Below are 16,343 nucleotides of genomic sequence, written 5' to 3' on the forward strand. Positions count from 1 at the left end.
ATCATATATATGTCAAGACTTAGGATGGTCTTTTTTTGTGAGGGTCTTAATGGGGTGATAGCTTTAACAGTTAACAGTTAAAAGTTCTTCCATTTTACGGCTAAAGGTTAATTTCTTTTCGTTAAGGTTAATTGAAAAATATTTACGACTAAAGGTTAAAATTTATCAATATATAAATTTATTTGCTTTTATACTGCTAACGGTTTAATTCCATTGACCTCTTAGGCCATACCATTCAATTCATTCACGCTTTTTTCTTCTTTTTTTTTCGAGCAAATTCGTTATCAGATGGAAACAGGAAAGTCACTCGACAAATTGACGACGATTTTAAGCCCATTTTATTTCTTTTGGCATTCAGAATCGTGGTTTCCCTCAAAATGATTATAATTACGTAAAATAAAACTGACATAACTCTAGAAGTTTTCCGTGGGTTGCTCCGGCGTACCTTTCTCATCGTCGGCGCAAATTGACAAATGTAATTGAGTCTTGGCGGCGTGAAATACTTAAAATGTTTGACATTTTCCGTATCTCTTAGCATGCAATGAATAACTTGCCAGTAACCGGATCCTTGTGTTTGCGCAAGGTTGTTTGACGTAAAAATACACGATTTTGACCAGAGATTATCGCTATTTCGCCGCCATTTTATCACAAATGGATTTAGGTAATGTTGATACGAGAGAAGCGTACGTTTTTGTACGATCAACCATGAAATATGTAATAAAATCTACTGGCTAACCTCTCACCTTGCGTAAGGTTTATTGCGAAATTTACATCGGCAATGGTGAGAAATAAGATTCAGAAGATAAGTAGGTCGAGTTCCTGTTTGTTTCAGAAAAACACAAGAACGGTTTCTTCAACACTAAAATTTTCTATAGTGATTTCTTCGGGTGATCTAGCTAACTAATCATGGTAGTTTATTGTTACTACGCAAGTCCTTCTAATGCTACCCTCAGTATCCTACGCGTCCCATGGAATCGCCTCCCGGCGTCTTGTTTCGTATGGTCGTGCGTGGTTGAAGGCCGCACACAGTATGCAGCTCTTGGTTGCGTTGTTTGTCTGTCATGAAGCTTCGAAGAAGACCATGGACTAAATATAACTACTTTGTACACAGGGCGTAAAGCGGTTTAAGAAATGGTGCCTTACCTTTCATAAAGCTCGATATTAAACTAGCTTGGTTAATTGACCAAATATTTGATATTATCAGTCAGTAGGAAACATGACTACCCCTAATCTACTTAAACGCTTTTCTTCGTTGATCTTCTCAATCAATATCGCACGTAAAAACTTGATATCGCATACGATGACGAGAATAAGGCTTTTTCTCCTCGCGCGAGTTGCTAAGTTGTCGTGAAATATGTTATGAAAACTAAAGTATCTAAGATTGACTACGACTACTCCACGTCAGGCAAAGCAATAAAAATGCTTTTCAGTGATATCGCGTGGTTATGACTGTTAGGTGTCAGTTTGCGTGCAATCGATATCATCGCACACAAAAGTCGTAAGAACTGATGAAAAGTCGTAAGAAGTTTTTTTTTTTAATTCTTACGACAAGTGGTTGGCAGGAACCCGAGGAAGCATAAGTGCATAAGACTTTTAGTTAACGATCTTTAGCCGGATTATGCAAATTTCTCTTATCTAACCGTAGCTGCCTTAATGAAGCAATTAACAGTACATTAATTATTACTTCAAGGGGGCATTCCTCAGTGATGATGAGCTAAATCTAGCCCGCCTTTGAAACGGACGATAAATAACAGTATACCAGTTTTATAGATTTTTCTTTTGAACCAAACTACGGAATAAACAAAACAGTTTAAAAGTTCCTACTAGAATATTACCTTTAGAGGTTTTCACAAGATTCCAACTTTTATAACTTTTCTGTGTTATACATGTTGGGATGTTCATTTAAAGAAGTTGTTCGCTTCGTCGCTTGCGCAAAACAAATAGCAAATTCTGAGATTCCAAAAAGGAATTTTAACCTCTGAAACATAGATTTCGCGCTCCGATGCCATCAACGACGAGTTGCAGAGACCTCGATTAATCCTGATCGAGGCAATAATGGTGCTTCCTTCACACTGTTTGAATCAGCAATGTTAAAAGAGTCGAGTGAGCATCAATTGAATATAAGAAAAATGCTTAGTTTGAAGTTCTTTGTCGAATAAAGGAGATGTTCTTCGTTTTGTCACATGGGTATCAGAGATAAAAAAAATTAATTCCCTCACCGAAAAAAAACCTGCGTCGAAGCTTTCTTTCTGCATATAGTAAACAATGCTTTAACAAATTCAGGAATAATGGACGGATGTGAGCCAGTAATATGATAAAAGTCACATTCAAATTAGGTACGCGAAGAAGACAGTTAAAACACTTATCATCAAAATCAACCCTACCAGCTTCTTGATCGTAATCGGCTCCGGAATAATCAAGAAATACTTTATCTGATCTTTCTGACCTCGTGAAGCAACAAGTGGTTTTGATGTTGTGGGAAAACCACACGAAAACTGCTAAGTTCTGTAGTTTTGTTTACGCGTCATTGTTTTTTGAAGCTTCAACCGACTCTATTTCTATGCACTCCACAACCGTAAAAAAGTGTCTATTATCAAGCATCGATGATAAAAGAAATAGCATGCAGAGAAAATAATTAAAATGTAATATAATGCAAATGTGAATACTACTGTGTCTTACGATAAAGTTGAAGCAAACGGATGCACTTTCACTCCTCTGTGTCCTGACAACTCCTACACCTTAGCTAATGCGTTTTCAGGAAGAACATCTTCCGGAGTAAAATACCACCTCTGCCATCAATTAATAGAGTAAAACGCCAAAACTGCATGTCGGATGTCCCACGGATCGAGGATATATATATATAGATATATATACATGTAAGAGAACGGTTCCAAAATCATTGAATCCGAAGAGTAGATCAAACTCACTTAATTACCGATCTTCTGGTGAAAAATTTCACATCTGGAAGCAAGATCATGAAGACTTCAACCTTAATTTCGACTCTCTGTTGCTTTATCATTTTGTATTCTTTCATTCACGTTTCCGATGCCTTTTTCAAGGGACATGGTAGAGGTAATGTTGGTAAGAGGTTCCTCGAGGTACGTATTTCACATTGTATACTTGAATGATCTTAAATGCCAGCTAATTAGTATTTAGAAGGAACACAACAATCTGCCAATTTTAATATCCTCCCACTTTCTCGATTGACTATGCCAGTTTGATTTGATTTAAATTCAAGATATCTTACAATTCGCGTACGGACCGACAATGTTAATGGCGCAGAGGACCCATTTTATCAATGAACTCACTCCGTAGCTTAAGCCCGCATCATTCACGTTTAATATGTCACAGCGACAACGATGGTTTCGATTCATTTTACCTTTTTATAGCTCATAAGAATTGATATAGTCTACCTTTAATTTTTTTCTCCGACGAAGTTATTTTGGTGAACATTAATGGTGTATAAATAAATGAATAACTCCCTGAGGATGTGGGTTGATCGGCAATTATATAATAACGTAAGGAAGTAAATTTCTATGAAAATTGTTTCGCATTGTTTTGTTAGCAATCAGAAACATTGCTCTAGAGCCGAAGTCTCCAACTTTCTTCTTTTTCCTTTCAGCAGAAAAGAAATATGCAAAATATCTGCCAGTCCGTTTACGAGCTCTGTGCAACTCATCAGCAGACACGTGACACACAGGCTGAAAATAGGAAACTAAAGAACAGAGACCCCGAATTTTCTCGATCATCGATAATGCAATTTTGAACATTCTGAAATAGCATTGGAGAAGATTATCAGCGTTACTGTTTTAAAATGCAGTAACATTATTCTTCAAAAGAATTTTAATTGATTGAAAAAAAGGAACATGTATAAATGCTGATTATTTTAAAACTTCATTTGGCTTGTTTAATGATTTGTTTCTTAAGGACTATGGGAATTTATCAAGCTTGTGATTTGACAATAAATAAGTGAACGGTAGATATGTTGCTGTTGTTTTTCATTCTTGTTGTTATTTTGCCAAACTCTATAATAAAAAAAATAGGTTATGGTTATTTGGCCAGCATCTTGCTCAGAAGAAGGGAACAATATTTCTTTTAGATTCGCTGATGTAAGAGAAACCAGTAGTAATTAGCTGTAAAACATCCCATATTTCTTTTAGATTCGCTGATGTGAGAGAAACCAATGGTAATTAGCTGTAAAACATCCCATATTTCTTTTAGATTCGCTGATATGAGAGAAACCAATAGTAATTAGCTGTAAAACATCCCATATTTCTTTTAGATTCGCTGATGTGGGAGAAACCAATAGTAATTAACTGTAAAACATCCCTACATTATTAATACGCTATTCATCAATTCATGCATTGAGCATGTGATAAAATTAGAAAAACGTATAGGCAAGAGTGCGTTATGTTTATCAAGTACAAAGGTTACCTTCAGCAATTGGAAAATAAATTGATAATACCTGTAAGGCAGAATTTCTTCAGTAGTACGGTAAACGTTGATCTGCTCGAATCCACAGCCTCAACTCTGAAACGGTTCACAAAAGAAAAATCTAATGGCTGCTGTGAAAGCATTAAAGCGTTGGCCGAATCATTTTAGCGGCGAAGTAAAAAACTAAAAAGGATAACGTAACTGCTCTTAAAAAACATTAATTACAGTCAAAAAAACAGCTGAAATTAAACGAGAGAGAGAAACAGTAAAGTACAGGCTGTCTACACTGAACAGGTAAAGCCCGAGAACAAATTCATCAGGTCACCCACTTTCCTACGGGTACAGACCTGAGGGATGTCTATAGATTAATCTGGACTCTCTAACGTTCTGTCCGACTTTTTTTTCTTCAATTATCATTGAAGTAAAACTTTAGTAAGATTGTTCTTCGAAGACTGATCAAGGGACAGTGTTTCCGTCCAATACCTTGCCTGCTACTTTTTTGCGCCAACTGGAATACAATAACATGTCACTCACTAAATTCATTAGATGGACTTTCACAAAAGTGTGCCAAAGGACATTTTCTTTTCTATCATGGAGAGACAGATATTAATAGGTAAATCTTTGCTTTATAAAGCGAGAACTATAAATTCTTCGTATCCATTAAGAAGAATCGTTTTTCATTTTGTGAGTTACAGTCGCTGGAAATATGTTATCCTTATTTGACAGCATAAAGGAATTTAGCGAGCCTATATCTTAGTGAATTTAGTATTGAAGTAGCTCACCAATATGTTTACAGACCTTTAAAGTGGAAATGTAACGGGACATTATAGATCCTTCATGAGCGAAATTTTTTTTTCATGCCAGGTAATAAGGAAAACTGACACTTTGTTATATTCTTATGAGCCTAGAACTGTGTTGGTCCACAATGAACTAGAAATAAGCCACAGAATCACTGTTACGAACATCAATCTATAATTCCGAAAACGCCCATTTAATCGTGGCCTTAATCAACTGAAAACAATGCCTTACACATAAATTTAAGAAGACAAAGCCAAGTGATCGTGTGCTCAATATTGAGCCCGTCTCGCCATGACAAATGGCAATTATTAACAATACAATGACATTTCTCTTACTTAAATTCACTGAAGCTAAGAACGGATATTATAATTATTTTTATGTTTTTTTACGCTTCTAATTCACATGTATTAGTTTCCATCTACACGCAAATTTTCCTATTAGGAGCTTTATATCTCTTTATGTCTCGTGATGTGTCTCTTATTTTACAACTCCCTATGCAATACTTAACACATTGCTCCTTTCCAAGGTACTTTAGTTGAAAAGGAAGCTTTTAGTCGTCACGGAAAGGGGATTTTCTAATAATGGCAAAGAAAACAAAAATACACTTTGTCGTATGATAGACGCGAGGCAGTAATGTGATAATGGTCTGTTTAGGAAATAAGCCTTTGCCACCAAAGGAAAGCTTTCCGAATCAATGATTATTAGCGTTTTTTCTTAATCTTCTGTATCTAAACTCGCGCAGCAGTAAGTAGTTTAGGTTATTAAGGAAGATTCTTGAAAAAAAATTCAAGTTGGGTAGTTTTTTTTTGCTATGACATCATATACTTAACACTTTGAAGAAGTGAATACTACTTCACTGAAATAGAAAACTGGCAGAGAGATTGGTTAACATGCAGTTGAAAGTGTTACGTTCTGCAGCTACAGATTACACGAGCAGGTGCATTCTCAGTTCTTTGTCTCTTTACAAACATTCATCTTAACTAATGCGTTTTAAGGAAGGAAGTTTTCGGAAGCAATGTACCGCTTCTGCCATTAATTATATGATAGAGCAGGATGTAAATCGTTTTTTTGCGGATATCCTGAAGATGGAGGTCATATAAACGGAGCAAACGGTTCCCTTCCCATTGATCAATAATTTACTATAAACACTAGAACCAGCAGTGGTCTTTAGAAGTTAATTCAGTTTGACATGAAAACTTCAACAATGGTTTGGACTCTATGTTGCTGTCTTATTTTGTCTTCTTTTGTCAAATTCTCTGACGCATTTACCCTCAATAACCAAGTTGGTAAAAGGTTTTTTAAGGTCGGTATGAAATAATATATATTTTATCTCAGAGAAATTGTGGGATGATTGACAACGTTGATTAAGTAGAGATAAAATGAACCTAATTGAACTGTCTTAAATTTAGGGGCACCATTACTTTATATTTACTTTATAAACAACATTTTCTTCTTTAACACAACCCATTTTTTGACCACTGGTTTACTGGCCATTATCACTACCATCGGTCTTATAAAATCTAAGCTGAATATTTCGGCACAGTTAATCAATTCTACGGCCTTTTTATACTTTCTATCGACTTTGTAAAGGCACTTAGTAACAAACACTCTTTCTGCTTCATTCCTTAAAGCATAATAGAGATATTCGGGATATCTGCCGGTTCGTCTACGAACAATGTGGTACCCTGAGACCCAAGCTACAGTCACGTGACACAAACACTCGTGAGTCGAGATCCAAGAAAAGAGACATTATCGATGAATGAAGATAACGCAATCCACGCCGCTATCGAAGAAAATTGTACATGTTGCTTATGTAAATTATTGTTAAAAGAAGAGTAGAACTTTGTTCAACTGAAGTCCACTGAATATCAAACTGAGTGCATGATTGCACATCATAAAAAGTTTCATTTCTTGTGAAGTAAGCAAATCTATAAGGACATTGACTTGACAATAAATTTGTAGGTGGTGCAATTTTAGAGGCATGTTTATTACTCGCTTTAACGGCTCGTGATCAACAAAGGGTCTGTAAATGACAAGAATTTCCCGTGTTCTCCCGCACATCCTCTTTTTACTATTTCTCACCAAGCCTTGGCTTCCCTTTCTTTACAGCATTAGATTTACATTTACTCCTAGCTTCTAAATCACACTTTTTCGCTCGGTCCCGCGCGGTTCAGCAGTCCATCAAGATCATGAGTTCACTATGCAACCCACATCGAAAGGCATCGAATTTCTAAACCAATCAGAGACCGCTTACTGTGTCCCAAGCTCATGAAACTGTAAGACAAAAAACATCTGTCTCGATTTCATTACCGAGCCTCAATGTAAAAAGGTCTAAGAGAATTTGCATTTACGTCTTCTAACATTGTATAATTTCCTTTGCTTCTTAACTCAGTCGTTCTTAAAGGATGAAATCTCACAGGCAGTGGTAACTCTTGCATACATTACCGGAGATAATGGGAACAATGAAGCCAGGCTATTAGTTAAAAGTCACCGTGGGCCCTGTGGTGAAAAAGTACATTTCCCTCAATTTAACAAACACAGCTTTCGTAGTATCTGAGATAACTTAAGTATGTAAGTATATTTAATGAGTTTATTTTCTTGATTCCTTAGTTCACAACAAGAGCAATAATGCGCATATAAAATTCTCTCTATTCTATCTAATGTCCTACACCACATAATCTACTGCATTATTCTTCGCAGGATATTTTTTCAATGTTGTCATTTACAAAGAAACATGAATCTACCATTCTCACAGCGTTGAAATTGCCGGGCGCTTTGAAATCGTTTTCTTAGCCTCTCCTCTGAGGATTGCCTCCCGCGCTTTTCCTGCGCAAAGTTTCTCAGATCTTCTTTCAAGTCGTTGTCTTTAGTTACAGCAGAAAACTCACGCAACTGCTTAGCGTCCATGCCCAGCAACAGGACGAGAAAAAAAGAAAATACAAGTAAACTGGAGCGAGCCAACATCTTATTTCTTGGTGGTTGACCAAACTGATGCGATTCACTGCTTTGTTATTAAATACTAGCGAAAAAAAGGATTAAAAAAAGCAATTATCTCAAGTTAAGTATTATCCATTCCACAGTACGAGTAAGTGCAGTTTGAAACATAGTAAAATCAAAGATTTCAGATTAACGTTCATTTTCAATTGGTTAAAAATCACATAATGACATGTACATAAAAAAAAACGCAGGTGAGAATTGCTGATTTAAATAAGGATGTATCGTTTTGAGATGAATAAAAAATTTATTTTTAAAAAGTCAACAAATGAAAAAATTATTTTATTTCAGTAATTCAATATTGAAAAGTTAGTCTTCGTCTGAACGTTAACTAATTTGATAAAGAGTTCTATTGGGGACGAGAGCACGTCAAAAGTTCGGTAACACAATACAACGAAGATTAAAAGAAATAAAAAATTTGTAACAATTACTTTCTCTGTGACTGTCATTAAGGTTAAACTTAAACTTGCCATGGAACTCGAAGCAAAACTGTTTCCGGTTGTGATATTAGCGTTTATTGACTGTAAATCACAATATCATAACTAAATGATTTTAACAACTTTGACAATGTTTTTTTTTTAGCTGGAAGTAGATTGAAAATGTAAATTTATAACATTACGCCTTTTTTGTGGGGGTAATTTAAGATTTTTGTAAAGGGTGGCAGGAACAAGCATCTAACAAACTCTCCATAGATTTTTTTACCAAAACGTTTGCAAATAATTTCCTAAAAAACGAAATTGATGGGTTTCATTACTATGCACAGTTATCGCGATAAACGCGATTTGGGTTTTGAAAGATTTCTGTAGGGTACTAATCAAACAAATTAAAAAAGATAAAGAATTTATCTATGAATAAAACCTTCGAAATTTCTGTGCACAGTAGAAATGAAAACGGTAGACATGTTGAAGATATCTTAATTTAGTTTTCTCACTGATCCGACTGAAAATACATAGCGATTATGAGTCAGATTAAAAGTTAGAGAAACATTGAAGCAGGTTGGATACTCGACTTAAATCAATCTTTGAACAACTGTTAGAACGGTAATGAGGGCTACGTGCCCAATGCTCGATCCAAACGTCAAATTAAAGATCGCGGTCTAAAATTGTTGTGAAACTAGTTTTTGATGAGGTTTGGGAAGAGTCAAATACTGACATTGAAATAAGTCGCTAAATTTAAAAACATCTATTATCATAGGATAATTTACGAGCTAGCAAACTTACCTTCAGCGTTCGGTCTTCGTAACAGTGACGATTTGATTTTCCGGGATATGTCTTTAGAAGTCTCTAAATATCGCTGCCAATTCAGGTTTAAATGTAAGTTAATTTTCTTTTGTCATCCTGTCACCGGTCTGCACTGATAACTGCCTATAACTAATATTCCTTAATGGACACCTTGTCAGTTAACACAATTCATGAAAGTCTTCCTAATTTCAAACTTTTTACGACCACGTAACCTCATTTAGATATAGAAACCTTTCATAGCATGGTTCACCCAAGATCTTTGGGAAGAATTCCCATAAAAAATTTTTTCAAAAATTAGTAACTGAAAAAGCAGATAAAAGAGAGTACAGATGAGGCATTATCGTAATTCTTTCTTCAACCAAAACAATCTCTTAAATATTTGCGCCTCTCGATAGTTAATAATCACAGTGTTTGCTGTATTTGTTGTTCACCAACACCGCGTAAATATTAAAAAGTACAGTTGTACATCTGAGCGCGAACCATCTTCTTTGGTCTCTTAAGTTTAGATCTTCGTAGGTCTCTCAAGACAAAACTCTTTCACTATTGAGTATTCCTGATGACTGATAGATGACCTCTTTACCCTGACAAAGAACACATAATTACTCCACTTTTGATTTGAAGTATCCATAATTTGTGATAGATTTAAATTGCATATTAATTGAGCCGAAGTCCTCGGGGGGGGGGGGGGGTGGGGGGTGGGGATTTTAAGCCTCTCAACAAGGTTCTGTAATTAACACAGAAAATCTATTCTATGGTCAGGGCTGCAAATAAGAAGCGAGATTTCTAAATTAAGATTTTATATAAATAGACTCATATTGGCGTGTACTCAGTTGCTCTTGTAAAATCTTTACCAGTTTTCATAAAATTTACGCATTTCGTTTAATTTAGATTTCATACACATGTGGGAGGAACGAAAGAAGCATTTGGAGAGCCTATAAAAAATGTTACTCATCTTCACACACTCTTCGACTAGTTCTTAAAGTTTACATGTGAAAACCCTGTACTCACGCGTAGGCTTCAGAGCTTTAACGACAATCTGTAATTGAGCCGAAGCGCCTTAATAAAAGTTTACATGTTAAAGTTTTTTCATGTCAGTCTTTTGGTGACATCAGATGAGTATGTTCACAAATTAATTTTTGGGAAAACTCGCGTAAGTTCTCTCTTTCTCCCTTTCAAGCTAATTCAAATTAGTAAAAAGGGGAAAAGATATGATATATCAATGATATATCAACTTTCCGAATTGGTATTCTGCGCTTCTTAACCCTTGTTTGTGTATTTTAATGCTTTTATGGCAGAAATTGGAATTGGCTTTGTCAAAGTGAACAATACTAAGTGAGCAAGTCCAAGACTCTCAATAAAACCGGTAAAAAGCGCGTGAAACCTAGCAAAGCATTCGAAAAGGGCACACTCAACCGCTTGTTATACATGCCAGCGGATGTATTGTTTTGTTTATAAAAACTATTGCTTTTTCACTTTTTTCCCGCTTGGCGACATTATGGTTGCTTTCGCGTCGAATTCCTAACTATAAATCTATTGTCAAGTCAAAAGCTTGTTATACTTGCTTAGTCCACAAGAAATGAAACTCTGTAAAATTAGCTACTTCGCTCTTTTTTCAGTCTCTTTAATGATCAAACTTTCTCCTTCAGTGCTAATTTACAGAAGCAATAGTTTACTCCGAGGGCGCCTTGATTTGTGCTATTTTCGTTCATCGGTAAAATAAATCGATGTCCCTTCTCTTGAGTCTTGTATCTTCAGCCTTTATGTCACGTGACTGCTGCTCAGGTCTCATGCCAACACATTGTTCTAAGGCGATCTGGCAAATGTCTTGAATGTTTCTTTCGTGCTTCAAAAGAGGCAAAAGAACAAAAGAGGCTTTATTAAAGGAATGCTTTACGAAGTCTAGGTATCACTAAGAAAGGCGGTGAAAAAGCGGCATAGAATTGAGTTATTTGAACCAAACTTATAGATATGTCGCTTTAAATCACTGATGAAAGTAATTATGGTCAGTGCACCAGTGGTGAAGGTTTGTGATAACGAGGAAAAATATTGTTTACAAAGTGAATCTGATCTCTTTGTTCTGAAGTAAGAGTGATGCCCTTGACTTCAAGACATAGCTCAATTAAGTCCATTCTAACTGTACTAAACGTTGCAATCACCCAACAATTTCTCTGAGATTAAATATAATTATAGTAATCAACACTTACCTTAAAAGACCTTCTACCGGGTCTGTTACTGACAAATGCGTCTGAGAACAGGAAAAAAGAAGACAAAATAAAAAAGAGACAGAGAGTCGAAACCATGGTTGTGGTTTTCATGTCACAGTTGCTTCTAACGAACACTGCTATTGCTACAGTTTAGACTAAACTTTGGACTCAGTGAATTGGGAATCGTCTCCTTCGTTTATATGACCTCCATCCTCGCGATATCACAAAAAATATATTCACATCCTGCTTTATTTATTCCCTAATGGCAGAGGCGGTGCATTACTCCCGAAAACTTCCTAAACGCATTAGTTGAAAAGAAGGTCTTGTAGAAACAAAAAAGAAAAGAAGTGTAAGTACATCTGCCTGCCTCATCTGTAGCCGCAGGGTATGTTCTACAGCATTTAAATCATGTTCCCTGTCAGTTTCCAATTCAGTTGGAGTAGCCTGATACGGTTTCTTCAGGGTGTTAAGTATTATAATATCAAAAGGAACTAAATTGCCCACTGACTTGAATTTTTACAAGGATCTTCCTTAAAAGTCTAAACTACTTGTTGCTGTGCGTGGTTAGATGCAAAAGATTAAGAATGAGCGTTGATATACGATTACTGGATTATGCGATCAGTGTGGTTGATAATTTACCAAGCTTCCCTTTGGCGGGAAAGGTTTATTTCCTGTACAGATCATTATCACATTTCTGCCACGTGTCTATCAAATGGCGAATGGTTCATTTCTGTTTTCTTTAGCATTTCTAATAAATCCCCTTCCGCGACAGCTAATAGCTTCCTTTTCGACTAAAGTACCTTGGAAATGAGCAATGTGTCAAGTATCGCGGAAAAGAGAGTAGTAGAATAAGAGAAACGTCACGAGACATAAAGAGAAACAAAGATCCTAGGAGGAAAATTTGAGTACAGATGGAAACTGATACATGCGAATTAGAAGCATAAAGAAAAAAAAAATAATAATAATAATAATATCCGTTCTTAGCTTCAGTGAATTTTAGTTCGAGAAATGACCTTGTATTGTTAATAAGTAATCTCATGTGTTTGCGAAGCGGGCTCAATATTGGACACATGATCACTGGGCATTGTCTTCTTGAATTTTAAATGTTAATGGCATCGCAAGTGTGATTAAGGCCACGGTCAGGTGGGAGAAATTAGTTTTGCGTGCACTACTACGGAATTATAGATGTTGGTAAAGGTACTTCTCTGACTTGTTACCCGGATGTGGGCCAACACAGCTCATGGCTTCCTAGAACATAACAGAGTGCTAGTTTTCGTTATTCCCTAGCATTAAAAAAAAACTATTTCGCTCATGAAGGATGTCTCATGTCACAGCTAATGTTGTTTTGATGCTAGCTAGCCGGCGGCTAACGGACCTGTGAGGCCCATTGAGACTTTCGTTTAAATCTTGCTCTGTGAAAGGATAAACGCTGTGCGAGTAAAGTGTCAAGATACAAGACACTCTTACAAGTGATCGAACTTTTTGTTCGAATTCCGGAAAAAATAACCACAAGGACGATCTTTAATAATAAATTCTGAAAGGAAGGCAGACTTAGATACAAACCTGTCAAACATGGCAACTCGGACAGGTCAACAGCAACATGTCTTCCACTCACAAATATTTTGTCACATTACAAGCTTAACAAATTCCTTTAATCCTATAACAAGCCTATAAATAGGGCAAATAAAGCTTCCAATGATATGTATTTGTTCATCTTTTTTATCTCCTTTCGTTAAAAGTGAGTCTGTCCAATCTCCTCCTGTGGCGTTTAAGAATGTCTAATACTGTATCACACAAGCTTGTGTGTCGCGTCCCTGCTGTTGAGGTCTCAAAGGAGCATAGTGCTCATAAGCGAAATAGTGCAGCTTATATGGTTGGAGATAGTGGTGGGCCAAGAGGTGTAGATAGTTCTCCTCAGGCATCTGTTCTAGAAGCCGTCTAACATGAGGCTGATGGTCTTCGCCGTCTTCCAGTATTTTGCTTGTTTTTGTAGTTTGTATTTTCGTCAGAGTTACTTGCGTTTGTCAGAAATAGCTTTGGTGTAAGTTGCAGCGAGGATTACGGTGCATCTTTGTTAAGAAAGAGGACTAAAGTGTCTGACTTCTTGCAAGGACAATCATTCTTTTCATTTATTTTAAGACCCTGAGTTTTGGACCGATCTGGGGACTGGGACTAGAACCCTCGACTCCACTTGAAGTAACCGGGCGCTCTTTCAAACGATCCAACTACACAATGGGGGTTAAAAGCTTCACCATACGAATAAATACATACCTGACCCTAAAAATACGTTTATTTTTCTTTAAGTTTGCAGGACAAATAAAACTCATCTCTTCTTAACGAGGAACTTAAGCAAAGTACCTCCTAATACTACATCGTTACGAGATTTATCCGTTCATATTTGATTATTAGCTATGGCGAAAAATAGATTTCGTTTAATGATTATCATGAGATATAAACAAGGTCTGATGTATAAATACAGTTTAATAATTTTCTTCTAATTTCCTTGTAAGACTTCTTTTGGTTGAAAGTCGATCCCTTTTCTCTTGACATGGCTCGATCTCAGAATGGCACAAGTTTTGAGAATCCCTTTTGGATTGGAGTTCTGCCTGCAATGAATTCAAAGACGATGAGCTTGGCTAAATGATAAGAATTTACAATTACATTCTCATTATTTCTGAAATGCTTTTTTAGGCTTCTTTCATTTTTGCCCGGCAACGGTTAACCGGAAGAGTTAAGTCGACATCTGTATATGATAAATCTCCACCCGAATTCCACACTCTAATTTATGCCCGATTAATGTTCCGGAAAATAATGGCCCCTTCCAAAAGGGAAAATATGCGAATGTGGTAAAATCTCCCATCATGAGGAAAATTTCACGTCGGTTACCGAGGAGAAAAAGCCCAATCCTTAACGTCTTGTGTCCTTAAAAACGGCGGAGATTCCATAGTCACGGTATTACACTTTTCCATTTCAGACCCTTTTCCTAAATAAATGGTGATCGAAATATAAACAACTTATGAACATAGAAAATAATAATTTCAGCCATCTCAAATTTCTGTTAGTTCCTCAAATTTAGAATTACATCTTTTTTTATAGCAACACCTGGCTAGCATAAACTTAGTGGGACAAGCAAATCAGATTTTGCAAGACTCCCGTGCAATTTGACTTTTTATCAAGTTTCGTTTTTTCAACGGCCACACCGGAAGAAATGTCATTTTGATTTATACTGCAATTTTGGTTTAGACCCAGCCCACTTTGAAGTGTCTAACTCGCCCCAGATGTGTTCATCTGATCATGATACTAAAACGGGTACTTAGCCGTTCTTGTCTATTGTTTTGGCTGCGACATTTTCCATATTGGTTTTCCACCTGCATTGTCAAGCCTGTCAATCCGACATCGATACATCACTTTCATAACAATCACGATGACAAGTAAAAGTGTGGTCTCCTAGCAACTGCGGATTCTTCGCGTGAATCAGTTTTTTCCTACGTGCTAATTTTTGTTTTGATCACTGAAAAATTTCTTTTGCTTTTTAACGAAATCCGATCTGTTATCATGATCTTTATCAAGATGGCAGTATCACTTAAAGATTGAGAACATGGAATGAGCTAAGAAAATAAGATATGTGACAGATGAGGAATTAGATAACAGAAAACTAAATTTTTCTTAGTTTTACACAATATGCAAAACTGTGAAAACTTGTTAGTACCTTAAACTGTCTTTTTCCAACCATGTTTCCTACAAACGCCTCGGAAAAGCACAAGGAACACAACAAAACATAGACCACAACAACGATTTTAAAGCCCATTCTTTACAGTATCTATCGCGTGTTTTCAAATTTTTCTCTGTTTTCCCACCTCTTCTGGGTTTCTCTTTCCTTCCGTAAGACTCGTTAGGCCTTTCTAAGTATTTATATATGTTTTGCCTTTGAAAAATTTATGTTGTTATGTGTAATGGAGTGGGTGACGCTGTTGATGATTGCTTAGACTGAATTTTAGAAACCACATTACGAATCCATAATTACGCTGAGTTTACACACTGCAGATAATGTGTTGGAAAAGACCCTCTTAACGAGACGTGACTCAATTTAGGATGCTATTGTGTAAAGCGGTTGATTAATGAGACACTTACGCCCACTTTGATTATGAAGACACCTACAATTTGATGTTAAAAGTGTAAGTACTGTGTTCGAGTCAATCCTCTTACACACAAGTTCTTTTTCAGTCAGTTTATTTTCCTACGCAGGTGAAAATAGCGAACCATGGATAGCATGAATGTTCTTGCGCAAAGCAAAACGTCTTTTCAAACTAACAGTATTGGCCCAATCTATAAAGTTTGATGATGTCGCTATAATAACGTGATGCAATTCGCAAGTCTATAAGATTTTATATGGCTATTTCATTCAGTCTTATCTCTTCACTGCGATAAGGAAATTATGTATGAGATATTTCGATTTCAAACAATATGGCACAGATCATAACCACATATTGAAACAGCCCTGTTTTGGAACTTAGAATTCGCTACTTCGTGTATGATTCCGAAGTGATACTGAATGTGTTAAATGATTACGAGGGAAGAAATAATCACGTAATCATATAAGTTTCTGAAACGGTTCCCGAGCGGAAGGGACAAACAAAACCTTCGATATCATAGGAAAGAAGTAGTATGCGAG

At 36.3% G+C, this 16,343-nt stretch overlaps 4 long non-coding RNA genes across 6 annotated transcripts; 2 read left to right on the plus strand and 2 right to left on the minus strand.

Moving 5' to 3' along the window:
• The first annotated feature begins 2,413 nt into the window (after window positions 1–2,413).
• LOC111330497 (uncharacterized) lies at window positions 2,414–3,981 on the plus strand. Its single transcript, XR_002694798.2, has 2 exons — window positions 2,414–3,098; window positions 3,626–3,981. It is a non-coding gene; the product is annotated as an uncharacterized LOC111330497 (long non-coding RNA).
• A 1,254-nt stretch (window positions 3,982–5,235) lies between these two features.
• Window positions 5,236–10,370, plus strand: LOC111330515 (uncharacterized). 3 transcript variants are annotated; one of them, XR_015998747.1, is made up of 3 exons: window positions 6,338–6,535; window positions 6,864–7,803; window positions 10,356–10,370. It is a non-coding gene; the product is annotated as an uncharacterized LOC111330515 (long non-coding RNA). The 3 variants fall into 3 exon arrangements; XR_015998746.1 differs by lacking the exon at window positions 10,356–10,370 and adding an exon at window positions 7,933–7,947; XR_002694801.2 differs by lacking the exon at window positions 10,356–10,370 and having other exon boundaries at window positions 5,236–6,535; window positions 6,864–7,203.
• On the minus strand, window positions 7,623–10,025 carry LOC148734104 (uncharacterized). The gene is made up of 2 exons (XR_015998750.1): window positions 9,447–10,025; window positions 7,623–8,251 (listed from the first exon to the last, which is right to left on the minus strand). It is a non-coding gene; the product is annotated as an uncharacterized LOC148734104 (long non-coding RNA).
• Window positions 10,371–11,072: 702 nt separating the features above from the next.
• On the minus strand, window positions 11,073–15,618 carry LOC111330516 (uncharacterized). Its single transcript, XR_002694802.2, has 3 exons — window positions 15,381–15,618; window positions 11,672–14,277; window positions 11,073–11,310 (listed from the first exon to the last, which is right to left on the minus strand). It is a non-coding gene; the product is annotated as an uncharacterized LOC111330516 (long non-coding RNA).
• Between the last annotated feature and the right edge of the window lie 725 nt (window positions 15,619–16,343).

Source organism: Stylophora pistillata, chromosome 3 (assembly GCF_964205215.1).
Source record: "Stylophora pistillata chromosome 3, jaStyPist1.2, whole genome shotgun sequence".
Lineage (NCBI taxonomy): Eukaryota > Metazoa > Cnidaria > Anthozoa > Scleractinia > Pocilloporidae > Stylophora > Stylophora pistillata.